General features: G+C 52.8%; 1 protein-coding gene across 2 annotated transcripts in view; it reads left to right on the top strand.

The window, feature by feature from the left end:
• The window catches only part of EPAS1 (endothelial PAS domain protein 1), an 89,487-nt gene that overhangs the window by 1,427 nt on the left and 72,834 nt on the right, over window positions 1-15,226 (top strand). The window lies entirely within an intron of this gene.

Genomic DNA, 15,226 nt, shown 5'->3' with positions numbered 1-15,226 from the left:
GCAGTAGGACGCGCTGCACCTCCTGCGTCGTGGGAGACCGGGGTGGGTGTGGGTAGAGGTGGGCACTGGCCTCCAGCTGGGGGGCTCGGTATGGGACTCGGGCACGAAGTTGATTTGCTCGTGTCCCGATTCTGCTGCGGGACCCGAGCCAGAAACCGTGTATCCTCCGGGCGAAAGCCGCGGTTCCCACCTCGGGGCACCGATAAGACGGGTTTGATAAACGCGAGCGAATCGCGCCCGTGCTGGCTGGGCGCCCGGGCCCTCCGCGCCCAGATTGCTGCGGGGGAGGGGATGCAGCCCGCTTGGCTCCCCTTTCCCGGCCGAGCTCCCCCTCCGGCGTCACGGTGGCGCCCCCGGGGCCAGAGCCGGGTGAGGGAACCTTGGCCAGGCTGCCCTGGGTCCAGAGGCTGCAAGAGAACGCCCCGAGCCACCCACCCGCTCCTGACCTGTGTCTTTTGAGGGCAGCGAAGATGAGAAGGGACTTTTAAGAATTGCAGCCTGTATTGTTGTTGTTGTTGTTGTTGTTATTGTTGTTGTTTGCATAACCCGGCACCGTCACGCCAGTAATAAGGACCGATCGAAAAGGCAAAGTCGGGCCAGCTCCTTTACGCGCACGCTTTGGGCTCCAGGTCGGGCGAGGGGACTTATTGTACACTTGACAACCGAGCCTATTCGGGCGTTTCGCAACCTCGGAGGTGGGATCTGGTGCGGACCGGGGCCGAGGTGCGAAGCGCCAGCTGCTCCCGTGCGGCCGGGTGCCGGTTTGTATATGAACCGGCGCAAGACACTTGGAAGCTGGGGAACGTTATTACGACACAGCAGGCTGTCGTGTCTCCTTCGCTGGAAGACTGGCCCAGAGATAGAGGCGAGCAGAAAGGGAGGGTGTGGAGGGCGGCGTTGCATAATCCAACCCCGACGTTTTCCCGAGAGCGGCCTCTTTAAGAAGCCCAGGCGGGCCAGGGGCAGTGCCTGGAGGCCGCTGCGGGTGGGGCGCCAAGCTGGTGGCCGAGCCCTGGGTGTCTGGGCAACTCCGTGGCCTTGATTTGTGCGCTGTTGACTGACCGGGCAAACTGCTTGTCCCCCTTCTTCCGAAGGTCCAGTGCGGCACCTCCCCATCCGCGCTGTGCTGATTGCAGTGGCCACATAGTTACTCTTGCCCCTCCAGCCACTGACCTGCAGGCTCCTCACCGAGTAAGGTGCGATCAACTTCAGGGAATCCAGAACGCAGCTGTGAGTCCCAGCGCCCTGAAGTGGTTCTCCTGGGCTTTCCTGGAGAGCTTCTCAAGGGCGGTGGGCTGTCTGCCTAAGGGGTTTGCAGGGTTCTTGAATTGAGTTCCTTTCTTATACCACAAATGTTTCTCCCCCTGCCATCTCCCATGCTCCAAGGCAGGACTTTCGCCGGGTTCTAACAACACTCCTTCAACAAATGTGCAGGATTGTTTTGCCCCAAAACATATATGCCTCGATGGACTTGTTAATATTTGATAATAAAGTGTTCGCTTTCTCAGCCGTGGCTGGCTTGCCCTGATTAATGGTACTTAAGAGTGCCTTTTGGTGGCAGTGGACATTCTTGTGAGACAGGGTCAGAGGAAGACTGAGTGGTCAATACTAGTTTCAGTTACCTCTCTATCTATCTCTGCCAAGAGTGAAGTGGAGGTCACTTTAAGCAGGATCTTGGATTCTTTGAAGTACTTGAAAGTGGCTGAGTGACTGGCCACCTGATAAACAGTTGCAGCGGCCCTCCTAGGAGAGAAGAGTTTTGAAATCCTGAGGAACAGGGTTTAGGTGAACAGAAGAGAGGTCCTTGGAAAATGAGGGATCAAAGTCTCGTCCCAAAGCCAGACCCAGAGCCAAGCATGTTTCAGGAAGACTTAAATCACGGTGCTCAGTGTGGGAGTTACTGGCTCCACAGGAGTTAGATGCAAGGAAATCTTCTGAGTTAAAATAAACTAGCTAAAATAGAATCAAACTTTGTCTGTTCCCAAGTCTGTAGGGAAAACAGACACTCTTGGGTCACTTTTCCCTCCTCAATTTTGTTGTATTTACAGCAAATACTCCTTCCATGTTGGGTAATATTCCCCTAGTATTGACCAGAGTGCAGAGATGGCAAAAAAAAAGGATAGATATTATTATAGTTCTGTGAATTTAGAATTTAATTCTCATAGTTTTCATGAAGTGCAGAAGAAGTACCATGGCTGGGAGTTTTTCCCAGTGCCACTGATATTTGGAATAAATTTGTGAAGAGTATATGAAATCATCTAGTCAAATATTCATCATTTTTGATGAAGAAACTAAAGCCAAGAAAAGTTGAGTGGTTTGTCCAGTCACTAGGAGAGGTTGTGCTGGTAAGAATTAGAACCCTGGGCCATTACTTTAAATTAAGATGGATTTTCCTGCCTATAACAAATGATAGCCCTAAGGCTTGACAGTAAGGATGTTTTTGGACATTTTGGACTGTGAAGATGATTTCTAAAGGCTTAAAACTCCCTTTCCTCACTCCTATCAAGCCACTGAATCTATCTAAAGGAGCTTGACTTTTCTAGACTATTCAGCTGCAGCTTGAATGATTCCCTTAGCATTTCAGAAAGAAAATGAAGCAGAGTTGGCGCCCATTCCAGGGCCTGAAAATTTGGGAAGTATGAATACATTGTTTTAGTACTCTCCCTTTATTTCACTTAGGGTAAAAAAAGATTAACTGGGGTGACCCTCATAAACAAACCCAGAACAGGGACTGTGTCCTGGGCGGGGTTGGGGGGGTGCAGTGGGGGGAACAGAGCGGATAGCTTGGAGAAGAGGAAAGCTCGGGTCAGGCCCTCAGTCTGGCCTCTTCAGTTTGATTCTGGCTTTAAGTAGAGTTGGCATTTTCACTAGGCATGAAAACATTGGACACCTAATCTACTTAGTTTATTCAGATTGTGAATTAGTTCCTCCTTCTGTGTGTGTGTGTGTGTGTGTGTGTGTGTGTGTGTAGAGTGAGCCTCAACTCCCTAGAATTCTGATGTGTAAAATATGTCTAAATAGAAGGCATAAGTTAGAGAATTCTTGGTGCTGCATAATTTTCACCCTGCATCTGAAAATGTTTGCATAGAATTGCTCACCATTTGGGTTTTTCATTTCTCAGGTTGAGTAGTTTTTGCTTTTTCTCTTTCCCCTCATCTGTCTCATATATCGGCACAAGCTTTTCTTTCTAGCCTAGTGCAGCTTCCTGTTTGCCTTTAGTCCTGGCCATCAATGATAGTTCAGGACAGGTAGAGGTTTGCCCTGTAATAGTTGTATTTACTTGCTGGGCCCCTGACATCCTTCACTTTCTCCCTTTGCTCCATGTTCTCCCCACTAGCATGGCATGCCACGGTATAAGACAAGGTGACAAAACGTGGACCCACTCATACACTACACAAAGTGTTAAAGAAGAAACGGGAAAAAGGATGGGTCCTTGGAGTCCATTGGTTTCCTTTGCTTGGGCACTGGAATATACAGGGAGATACAGGGAACTGGAAGCTTCCATAGACCCCTGTGGGGGTCAAATCTTGTGACATAAAAGAAACTCCTGGGACATTTCAGTCAGTGACCACACACAAGCATGCAGGATTTTTTGAATGCCTACTGTTTACTTGGGGGGAGGGGCGCTGGACCATCATTTTCCCTAGAATCTCACAGCAGAGGGGGACCACCATGAGAAAGGGGGCTTCTAGGGAAGATGGACATGGGGGAGGGGTAACATTTGGTCTATGGAGACGAAGGAAGTGGAACAGGTATAGGATGGGAGTATTCCTGTCCTATCCTTTGCCATCCTTACCTGTAGACCCCTAAATCTGAATGTCCTCTGTTCCTGCCACTCCTGATTTGGGGAACAGCAAGATGGAGTGTCTAAGGAGGGCTCCTAGGGTGACGGAGCTAGAAGTTCTGGTCCTGCTGAGGGGAAGGGTTGAGACGGCTCTGACCCCAAGAAGGCCAAGAAGGGCCTGAGTGCTTCTTCGTCTGCTCCTAATGGGTTAGCTAGCTTTGGTGATTGGTCCATGAGCCTCTGACACATGTCAACAGGCACTTCTTCCTGGGGGCCAAAAGCTGTGCCCCCGTGAAAAGCCCTTCAAACACGGCACCTTGCATGGTCTGGAAAAGGCCAGCTTTCAAAGGAGCACCTCACGTTCCCGAATCCTTCCTGTCCATCCCGGGGGCGTCTCCATTTCACAACCAGCATTTCTCCTGTCTTGGTTTGGCCCAGGGTGGAGGTGAAGGGGTGGGGGAGGAGTGATGAGCCTCTAGTAAAATGTTCCCTGGGGGGATCCTTAGCATTCCCTGTGTCCCACTGGCCCATGTGTCCACTGCATGGCTGCTCACCACAGTGGGCAGGAGGATAGCCGCGTGTCCTACACAGGGTCAGTGAGCTCAGATGTGACTCATCGGAGACCCGGAGAGCTTACCTGCACCTTTCCCCTCACCCTCAGAGAGCTATTTGGCGGCACATTGATGCACGAGCGATGTTTGCACCTCAGTGGGTGCAAACACTTGCCCGCTGTCCTCAGAACTGGACTGAGATGAGGTTGTTTAGTCCACCCCACGGGCCTTTGTGATAAGCACTATTAATAACTCCCTTTCACTGTGAGAAAGTTGAGGTGCAGAGACGTCAAGGACCAAAGGTCAGATGGGGAGTCCAGGCAGAGTGAGGACTGGAACCGGGCACGGTCTCCCGAGCCTGTGCTCTGACTAGGAACGTGCCCTGCCATTCCTGGCCTCAGCTATCAGGAGAGGATTTAATGCCAGGCCTGCCGCATGTGTTAAGTGCCCTATAAACGGTAAGTGCTTTTGTTGTATTTATAATTCTTATAATGACTTTTCTTCTTTTGTGACTCATCACTCGGGTTGAACCTCACACGCTGTCGGGGCTGGAGGCTCCGAAGCGAAGCTGTGGCCACTCCGGTGGGCCTGGATCTTTCAAGGGTTTTCCTCACTCTCGCTGAGGCAGTTTCCCAGTGCCCACCAAGGAATTCAGAGCTCTTCCCCACCCCCCCTCAAGTGGTGGCAGGACTTCAATAATTACTGTAGCCCTCCAGACTGCACAGAGAGAAGGCGCTGTCAGAAGCCCTCTCCCAGTGACTTCTGAAGAACCCCTCCAAATCAAGATGCACAAGACTTCCTCTGGCCCTTTTGATCTTTAGAAATTGCGAGCACAGGAAGGAAAGAATGGACGGGGGAATAAAGAATAGCTATGAACTCTGAATCACATTGGTAGTTTTTATCCTTTTGTGGGTGAGCCCCAAGTTTTGCAGCCATTGTACCTGGGCTCCTGCACTGTGACTCTCAAAGGGTCTCCTTGATGTCTGCACTGCCGAACAACATCAGGATACAATAAGGAGAGAAAAAACTGTGTTGGCATTTGCGTGTCAATCGCAGGTTCCTGTGGTGGTCAGAGGCTGGGTTTCAAGTGGAGGTTGGACATCGCTATGTTTCCGGTTGTCTGCTCCTGCCATTGAAAACCACTCGACTCTGCAAGCAAGAAGTGAAGTCGAGTGGCAGGACTCTGAGATCCCTTGTGCCGAGGAGATGGGTGCAGAATGGCCCAGAATGCTCTCTGCTTTTTGGAGTAAACTTGGCATCTTTCTAATTTCTCGAATGCCCTGCCTGACCACCTTTGTCTCTTCTTAGCCAAGCAATGCTCCTATTCTCTGGCATCACCATCAGAAGCTGCAGGTGCTCACTGGAGACACATCTACTTTCAACCTGGAACACACACACACACACACACACACACACACACACACACACACGCAACTTGTTTCGAAGATACAAGGAACTTCTCTGCAAAATAATCACTGTATCACTGTCATCCCGTTGTTCATCGATTTGCTACAGCGGGTGCCAGTAACTTCTCCATGTTTTCTAGCCCTGAGATTTTAGCAGCCTTTCTTTACTAATCAGCTCTGGAAATTAACTTTTCTGCTTTTCCTCCTCCTCCTCCTTTTCCTCCTCCTCCTCTTTCTCCTCTCTCTCTCTCTCTCTCTCTCTCTCTCACTCTCTCTCTCTCTCTCTCTCTCTCTCAAGTTTTTGGGCCACACCCTGTGATGCTCATGAGTTATTCCAGGCTCTGCACTCAGAAATCACTCCTATCAGTGCTCAGGGGACCATATGGGATGCCGGGAATTGAACCTGGGTCTGCCTGCATGCAAGGCAAGCACCCTAGCTGCTGTATTATCTTTCCAGCCCAATAGTTTCTTTTCTTAATTCGAGAAAGAATATTTCAGAAAAGTAAGGCAAATGATTCCATTTTAAATTATGCCTTTAATTGCTGTGTTTCAGTCTAATGATTCCGCAGTCCTGCCAAGCCGAGCAAGCGGGTGGTTAGAACCCTCTTGTATTCCTTCCAGGGCTTCCTGCATCCCCTCTGCCGTGAGAGGATTTCATCTGAGCTGTCTGAGTTGGGCACCACAGCAGAGTCTTGGCTGCTGAGGGCATGGCTGTGGAATCAGGCACGCGAGTGGGAAGATGACTCAGTGCCCTGACAGTGACGTGGGCGCTCAGCCGCCACCATGTTGGCTGCCCACAGCACTGGGAGGGAGCCAGGAGAACGGACGTTTTTAACGTTACTCAACCTTTGACAACTTGACTGGAGGCTTTTGGTCTCACTTTCAGTCTGAGGTGCCCTGCTGTTGGCCTGTGCCTATCGGTTAGCTGCGATCTGGGAAGATGCAATCTGAGACCGTTCAGAAGCAGTCTATAAATCCTTTGAAGCCCATCGATTAAAGCGTTTGATTACTTCTTGGATAGTCAATGTAATCGCTGTGCTGTGTACCTGTCCAGATGGCTGTCTTGTCTTTTGATGTTGTATTTATGTGAACAAATACATGTCTCTTACTGTTTTGTTCGGGGAGGGGGGGGCCCACACTGAGAGTGCTCAGGGATTACTCTTGGTTCTGTGCTCAAGGCTCACTCCTGACGGTGCTCAGGGGACCGCGTGTGGTGCTGGGATTTGAGCTGGCATCAGCATCAGTGCGGCAAGGCAAGTGCCTTACCCACACTGTACTGTCTCTCCAACCCATTTATTTTATTCATCATAAACTTTTTTTTTTTCAACATTGCTACCACTTTGCCACTTTGTATAAGGTATATACTGAGTTTCTCTGACTAGGGGTCTGGGTAAGACTCTCCCCTAACTTTATATATGGGTGAGCTGCTGAAAGAAGAAAACTGTGCCATTTGGGGTGAAACCTAAAACTATACTCAGGGCCTGGTGGGAAGAAAGCCCCTGTGTATCCCCTCAGCTCTTGTTACAAAGTAATATGCCAAGCACAAAGGGGGTGACTCAAGCTCTAATACCAATGATTCTCATTACCGATGAGTAATTACTGCAAATATTTACAGGCCTTCTTCCTACCTTTACGACTTCCTGTTGCTGAAGCACTTTGGAGTATTGAGAAAGATTGTCCTGGAAAAATACGTCATAGACAGTTGCAGGAAGGAGTGTCTTTGAACACACACAAATGTCCACTGCTTGGCTCTGTTTATGAATTCCGGGTGGAAAAAACCAAAAATTATGCCTGGGAAGGACTGTTGAAGAATCTGAGAATTCTTGGGGATTTCAGAACAAGGTCAGAAAACTCAGGTCTGAACTGTCAGGTTCAGGTAGCAGGGACCCATGCTTCTGCCGAGTGTGTTCTGGAAATAACAGGAAAGAGCCTACTAGGAAATTTCCAGTCAGAGCACGAGCACTCAATGGACGCTTACATTGAGCGTATGGCTTCTAGAACATTTTCCTAAGTGAAAACTATAATGGTGGTGGGCTAGAACCCAGGGCCTCACACACACGAGGCGAGTGCTCTACTGCCAAGCTTCGTTACTGTTGATGGAGTAAAGCAGAATGTACAGAATCACCAGGTAGGGGAGTACCAAAGGAGTTGGAAGAAGGTCCTAGAATAAGTCTCCATGATTCCGTTTTCCTGTATCTGTGGCTTAGGGACCACACCTGGGAACCTGCTCTCTTCAGTGTCTGTCAATGACTGTGTCTGTGTGTTTCTGGCTCATGAGTCCAAGAGTTCTCAGATGCTATTTTTGAAGGGCAGTGTTCACTTCAGCACTGCTGAGGTTGATGAAGCTAATTTTGGTGTCTAGGAGAGAGAGAGAGAGAGAGAGAGAGAGAGAGAGAGAGAGAGAGAGAGAGAGAGAGAGAGAGAGAGAGAGAGAGAGAGAGGAGAGGAGAGAGGAGAGAGATTGAGGACTAGAGGAGGAGAGGGAGGAGAGAAGAAACAGGGGAGGGGTGGGGGAGGAGGAGAAGGGAGGAGAGGAGTCTTGGCGCGCTGCTGCCTGGGTTTGAAGTGGCATGGTGTTACTGGACACACCACATTTCACCTTTAGAACCTTTATTTGTGGGCTTGCACAACAAATGTTTACCCAGATATTAAGATAAGAAAAGTATGAAGGTCACATTTTGCTGGTGACAGGAGAGCTTCTATAAATGTAACCACATGGCCATGGAACAGGAATCTTTCTTTTATTCTATACCAGGGAAATGTAGGATTTAACGATGGGTGGGGCCTGGGAGTTTTGTCTTGGAGGGGTGGTGAGGGGGGTTGGCTTCCTTGCTATAACCCTTCTTGGCTGTAACTCCCATGACATCGCAAGTTGGTGTGTCAGAGGGTTGAGGGCAGGGTGAGGGATATTAGTGCATTGTAGGCCCCCCTCATGCCCCAGTCTCCCGGTGTCCTGTGTGTATATATGTGACTTGCAGGGACACATCCTCCCCTGCTTAGGCAGCTCTCCAGCTCTCCTAGCTTCCCAGGGGCAGGGTGCGTGGGGCTGATGCCACCTCTCACAGACCTAATTGAGGCACTGTTTCTTCATCTTTCACACAGACCTTCAGGTGGGAAAGGGGCCACGTTTGCAGGTTTGACAGTTTCCTCTAAAGATCCCTGAGGATTAGCAAGACACGCTGGGACACAGTGAAGACCTGAATCCATGGCTGGGCCCCCCAGGGGAGCTTTGTCTCATTGGCAGTAAGACCCCGCCCCCGCTGCCTCCTTGGTCCAGATGGCAGACCTGCTCTCTGTGCCCAAGTGCCATTCCCTCTCTCCTCTGTGGTACCCAAGTCCCCCACCCCTGTGGTCTTTCGACTCCCTTTTTGCTAGTGAGATCACAGGTGCCCCAGCTTCTGCAAACCCTCGGTAGTAATGCTCCAACTGACACCTCCTCTCCTGTCTGCCAAGGAGCCGGCCTGCGTCTGCTTCTTTGTCTTGTGTGTGTTTCTTTGTGTGTGTTCTTGCCTTCCCAACCACAGTGCGTGTTGCCAGGGGCAAGGAGATAGAATTTTATGATGTTTCCTATAATACTGTGTGTATTGGGGGCCCTTGAAATTACAAGTTCCTTTGGAAAACCACAGAATTGCTTGGTTGCTGTCTCGGAGGTCAGTCAGTCAGAACCCGTGTCTTGGTTCTCAATTTTGCAGTCATGTGGATTTGAGCCTCTTACTCGTGTTCCTTTAAAAAGAGACTAGAACATAAAAAGATTTTTTAAAAAACTATAAGCAGAAGGCCATGGGCATGTCTTGAGATACGATTTCATACCAGATGCCAGTGATTTACTTCCCCAGTGCCCTGTGCATCAAGGTGCCAGCCAACAACAGCCTCGTCCAGCTCACAGCTGAGTTTAAGACACCAGGTGGAAGTGGGCTGTGCGAGGGAGGAGCAGCCCTCAATGCTGGAGTCATCTCCGAGGACCCTTCCCTGAATCGGGGCACACCCATTGCCCCTGTCCTATACTTCTGTACTTTGGAGTGCACTTGTGTCTATGACCATTTTACAGGGGAGGGAGATAAGGAAAAGCAAGCCAGCTTGGATGAATGTGTCTGTCCCTTCTCACTGCTTGAGTGACGAGCTCAAGAACAGCACCCAAAGCAGAGGCTCGCATGAGGTCCCCAGTAACATTTGCAGACACGGTCATTCTGCCTGAGTGGGAATTCTGGAATGCCAGTGCAGAGGGTCCGAAGCACCAGCAGAAAGCTTTGCTCAGCACCACTTTCTCCTCCTCACTCAGCAACCGCCATGCATGGAGTGAGATTTGTGGGGGACGCCCCATCCCCTCCTTGAAGATCTTGTTTGGGGGGAAAGCAACACAGGGCCATTACATTAACGGGTGCTTTCACTTCCTCTTGCCAGAAAGTCAGAAGTCCTGGAAATTGAATGTTGAAGGGTGGTAGCAATCAAGTGGGAGAGTAAGGGTAAATAGATCTTTTGTAGTGTGAATATGTAGAAAAGGGTGTAATCAGCATAGATTAGTGAGAGGCAGAGAGGTGTAAAGCAAGGGGTGGGGGCAGGAAGCTCTCAGCCTGGGTTAGGTACAGTTTAGATAGGCAGAGGGTGTGGGCATAGGGGTATTGCAGCTTGGGCCAAAGGAGGTGGGACTAAGCAGGGGGCCCAGACCCAGGATGGAGAACTGGCTCCTTCTAGAGCTGACTGCATATAAGGAACAGCAGATAAGGGCCAGGACCGGGCTGGGGACAGGCTGAGTCCTGAGTTTGCCGTGGCGAAATCTTCGGGCCCCCTAGGTTTTGGAGGAGCAGTTCCCCAGGCCTCTGAGGGGATGCGTGGCCGGAAGCTGCTCAGGTACCTCCATATCTTCTGACCCATGCCTGGCTTGACTCTGTTTCCTAATAGGCCTGCATAACGATGACCTCAAAGGCTAGTAATGTCCACCCAGATCCCCTAGGAAATCAGCTATCAGCCAGTGTGCCCAAATCATCCTGGAATAGACTTCTCTGGGGGAAATAAATGCCTCCCTGGAGCTTACTGAATTCCAGAATAGCTTCCTTTGGGCACTGGGGAAGTGGCCATTATCTCTGCACTCTCATTTCAGCGGTCAAGTCCTGTCTCCTTGATCATTTGATAAGGACTTTCCTTTTATCTTGCCCGTTGCCTCATTCCAGATTCTCGGAGCTTGAGTCTGATCATTCTGGAAAGAGTCCCCTCAATGTTTGTGGGCGAGCCCTTGTCAGTAGCCATTTGTTGCATGCCCTGGGCAAAGCTTCATCATAGCTCTCGGCTCTCCTTTGTCCTTCCCTGTCAGGGGACTGCATGGGTCCCTAAAGACTGGACTCTGCTGCTCTTGACCAGACTCGGACACAAGAGAAATGAAAAGAACCATCTTTCAGGAGTCACCTGGCCAGGGATCTGGGCACCGCCCCCCTCCAGCCACCCACTAGTGTAACCTTTTCCCTGGCAGCATTTAGAAGCACTTAAGGTCATGGCTGGTCACTTGTGAGTCAAGCCGGGCCTTGGCCACAGGTCCAGAATCACTGGAGAAGATCCCACGCCAGGGACCAGCAAAAGCCAAACAAGTGACCTGAGCACGCCCCGTCCAATGGTACTTCGAGGGAGGCTGGAGCTCCTGAAAGCTCTTGGCTGGGAGTTTAATCTCATGCTGACAACTGTGTATCTCCTGTCTCCTGGGCCCTGCCCTCCCCTCGGCAGTAAGAACGTGGTTGTAGAACCAGGGAACTGCTCATCCCTGCGGGCGGGGCAGGCGCTCACCATTGTTCTCGGTGCAGGTTGCTGAGCCTGGCCAGGGTTCTGCATGGGCAGAGGAAGCCTTCCTCAAGGACTCCAGGCTGGCAGCAGCAGAGAGCAGCGGGGTCCCTGCCACCCCACCCAGACCCGGGGGCTGGTGTTGGAGCATATTGCTTGCCCTCCATCCTCAGATCCTCCCAGGCAGAGTGGAGTGGCCCAGAATCTGAGCACAGCTCTACGTATGGTCTCCCCTGCAGGACCGTAGGAAGGAAGCGGAGGGGCACGGCCAGGCTTGGCCATGGCTGCACCTGGGGGCTGGGGGCCTGCGAAGGCACCACGCTCATTCCTTTAGGATGTTCTTCCTCTTTTCCTCCTTTCTGAAGGCAAGGATCCTTTTGAGAAATTCCAACTTGGCCTCTGCTAAACTAGCAAACTTCCCCTCACTCCTTGGTGAAGTGTGGAGATCAGGGCATACGCGGCCACCCATGGGCCACCTCAGGCCTCGGGCAACTGGGGCTCTGCAGAAAGGGATCTGAATCGCAAAAAAAAGCTTTGTGATTACGGACCGCCTTGAGCTCCCTGTCTGGATCCAGATATCACCAAGGGAATGACAGCCTCTTCCTTCTCCGTGGGGCAAGGTTTCTGGGCCAAGGTAGAGACCATGTTTGTTTTGGAAAGGGACAGCGTTTCACCCACTTTAATTCCTTTGCCTCTGAAGTTAACATCAGGGAGTGGCAAGGCTCCGACACATCACCCAGAGATGGTGAGCGTGCCCGGAGCCACCTTCCCTCTGCCAGATCCTGGCATAGCCTGGCACAGCCCGTGTCCACAGCAGGTTCTCAGGAGCTCCTGAGCATCTCCAGGAGTCTCTTAGAAGGTTCCAGCAACTTTTCTGAAGAGGGCGGCATCCAGCAGATCATGTAACCTTTCCACTGATTTTCCAATGATTTAACACACACACACCACTTTTCCGGGGGGGTAGAATTGAGCTCATTTGAACGTAAGCCTGCCTCCTAAGAGCTTGTTACTCCTAACTGTTTCTGCAGCTGTGATGTCAGGAGGAAGGCCCTGAGAAGTGCCAGGTGGGGAGGGAATCTCAGACTCTGCCCGGCCTTCACATCCCTGCCACCCCCAGCTCTGCCCTCGCAGGCATGGAGAACGAACAGGCTCCTAGCAGGGTGAGTTTGCTCAGACGAGGAGCCTCCGGGAAGCCCGAGAGGCTGGGCCTGGTGCGAGGGCCCACGTGTCCTGCCTCCCCGAGTGGGAAGCTGCCCTTTAACTGGCCCTTCCACGTTTCTGGACCTGCCACTCCCAGCCCCCTACACCAGTTCCTCTCGTACCGTCTGTCATGGGGGACACCTGTGAGGGGCTTCTGAGGGTCTGAGAGGCTGGTCTTTAAGAAGTCAGGGTGGTCTGAACACAAGGAGTAGCCCAGCACCTAGGAGAACTTTCAGCCTCCTCGGAAGAGGCTCAGGGTGCCGAGAACCCAACTGGCCGCAGTCTGGCCTCCAGCTTGGCAGGCCCCTCACCCAGACTTGGCTCTGTCCACTGCCATGTGACTGACACCACCCATGGCCGAAGCTGGCCCTGCCGGAGGATGCTGGTGGCTGGGCCTTTGGTCTCATCAGTGTCAGCGGGGCTCTCCACTGCCTCCGTTTTCCGCTATCCCTTCCTTCCTGCTCTCTTGTTTCTGTGTGTTTAATTTGGGGGCCACATCTAAGGGCTTACTCCCAACTCTGGGATCACTCTGGCAGACTCTTGGGGGCCCCTGGGGTGCCGGGGAGCAAACCTGGGCCAGCTGTGTAAGAGTCTGTGAGGTGTGCTAGCTCTCCGGCCCGCCTTTTGGCTCGTCTGTTTAGTGGTTTCAACCCCTCTTCCCACAAGCCTCACTTCTGTGGCTCCTCCCAGCATGCAGCTGGAGGTCAGGGGTCTCATGGAGGTCAGGGGTCGTGTGGCCCTGCTGCTCTATCAGTGCTCCTCAGCCGTCCAGTGGAATCCTGTGTGCAGGCGAGCAGGGCCTCTCTCGCACCCCTGCATCGCCATTTCTGGCCTTTACCACAGAGCTTAATAATGTTTTTCACCCCTCCAACTCCTCATGGAGATCGACACAGTTAATGCTAGCAGGGCAACTGCTGTTCATTCAGCTGCCCGTGGGGGTGAGGAAGTCGTTACGCGTAGGTGGACCAGCCCAGGGCATAGGACTCTGTGCTAGTGAAGTCAGAGGACAAAGTTCCCTGGGAAGAGGCTGGCACCTTTCTCCACCCACCGGCCAGGCTCTAGGGCACCGTATTTTTTCTGCCCTGGTGCTGTTATTGTTTGTCTTATTTGGCAGCATCTACATCGGAGGAGTAGGGGCCATTGTGTGTTGCTGACCTCTGGAAATACACAGTGGGAGTCCCCAGAGTGTCCTTACCACAATTAGCAATGGTGGGCCGGTGGCGACTTGGGGGCTGCCTTTGCTCCAGGAACGGGGAGGAGCAGGGAAGTTGGGCCACACTGCCTCTTCCTGAGACTCTCCCCTCTCCCCTCCAGGCCCCTGCTGTATGGGATTCATCCAGATTCTGTCACAGAATCCCTCTGGGCCTCCGTTTTTCCATCTCTAAGCTGGGCCCGTAGGTGGGAATGAGGCAAGATATACTCAACGGTCCCTCTGGGGCTCCTGATCACGGAGCGGAGAAGCCAAACAGTGATGCCTGCTGCCTCCAGCGCCCGCTGCTCCCTTAGGGAAGAAGGGGGCGGAGGGGGGCGTCTCCCACTTGGCCTCCACACCTGCACCCCCTCCTGCACTAGGAACTCTGTTCAAGGGGGAGGGTGCCCACAGGCTGTGGAGCCATGCCCCACGGGGGTCAGCGCCCGCAGTGTAAGCACACTGGGACCCCGTGGCACCCAGCCCGCCGTGAACTCTTGGAGCCCGCGTTTCGGCCTGCTTGGCCAGCTGCTCTGGTCTCCGTCCCGCCACCTGGACTGGGACTGGAGACGGATGAAGCACGGGCGGGAGGAAAGCTGAGCCCTCAGGGGCCCCGTATACGCGTGTCTGCTCAGGAGACGGCCTGCGGGTGACCGCACAGGAGGGCCTGGACACGGCTGTGTGTGTTTCAGACCCAGGGCGGGCGTGTGGTTTCCTCCAGTGACTCTGAAAGGAACAGGCTCGACAAACTCTGCTGATTGCAGTGGGGTCTGTGGGGGGAGGCGGGAGGTGGGCTGTGGGACAGGGGTGAGTCACGGTGCCGGTGCTGGGGAGTCAGCTTGAACGCGGGCCAGAAGAGTAGAAATAGTGGGACCTGGGTTTATCTGTCTTCCATCAGGTACATCCAGTTCTGGACGGCCGCCCACTGGCCAGAGCCCTGGAGTGGACGGCACTCCGGCTGCCCTGGGAAGGCCTTGCTGCTGGCGCAGCCCCGGGAGCAAAGCCCGCTTGTTCGCCGCAGTTCACACAGATTCCTTGCCAGGCCGCCCAGAATCCTGTCTCCTCTGACTTCCTGTGCTCTTGCATAATATTTCCTTGCTCCTTGAATGGCGGCCCCCCGCGTGGGGGTGGCTCTCTGACGCAGCTGGGTGTCCAGCACGGAGACAGGCGAGCAAGGCCCGGGGTGCTCTGGGCCCCCAGGGTCAAGGTCAGCCCCCACTCCCCAGCCGCGCCCTGCTCGGTGGGAGACTGAGCGCCAGGCCAGTTACATTAGTCTGCGAGCCTGGGGCTTAGGGCGACCACGTAGGCCTGCGCCCCCGCCCAGCTCTGG

The sequence above is a fragment of the Sorex araneus genome, chromosome X, assembly GCF_027595985.1.
Source record: "Sorex araneus isolate mSorAra2 chromosome X, mSorAra2.pri, whole genome shotgun sequence".
Taxonomy (NCBI): domain Eukaryota; kingdom Metazoa; phylum Chordata; class Mammalia; order Eulipotyphla; family Soricidae; genus Sorex; species Sorex araneus.
The sequence above is the reverse complement of the archived record's forward strand: the minus strand, read 5'-3'. Positions and strand labels throughout refer to the sequence as shown.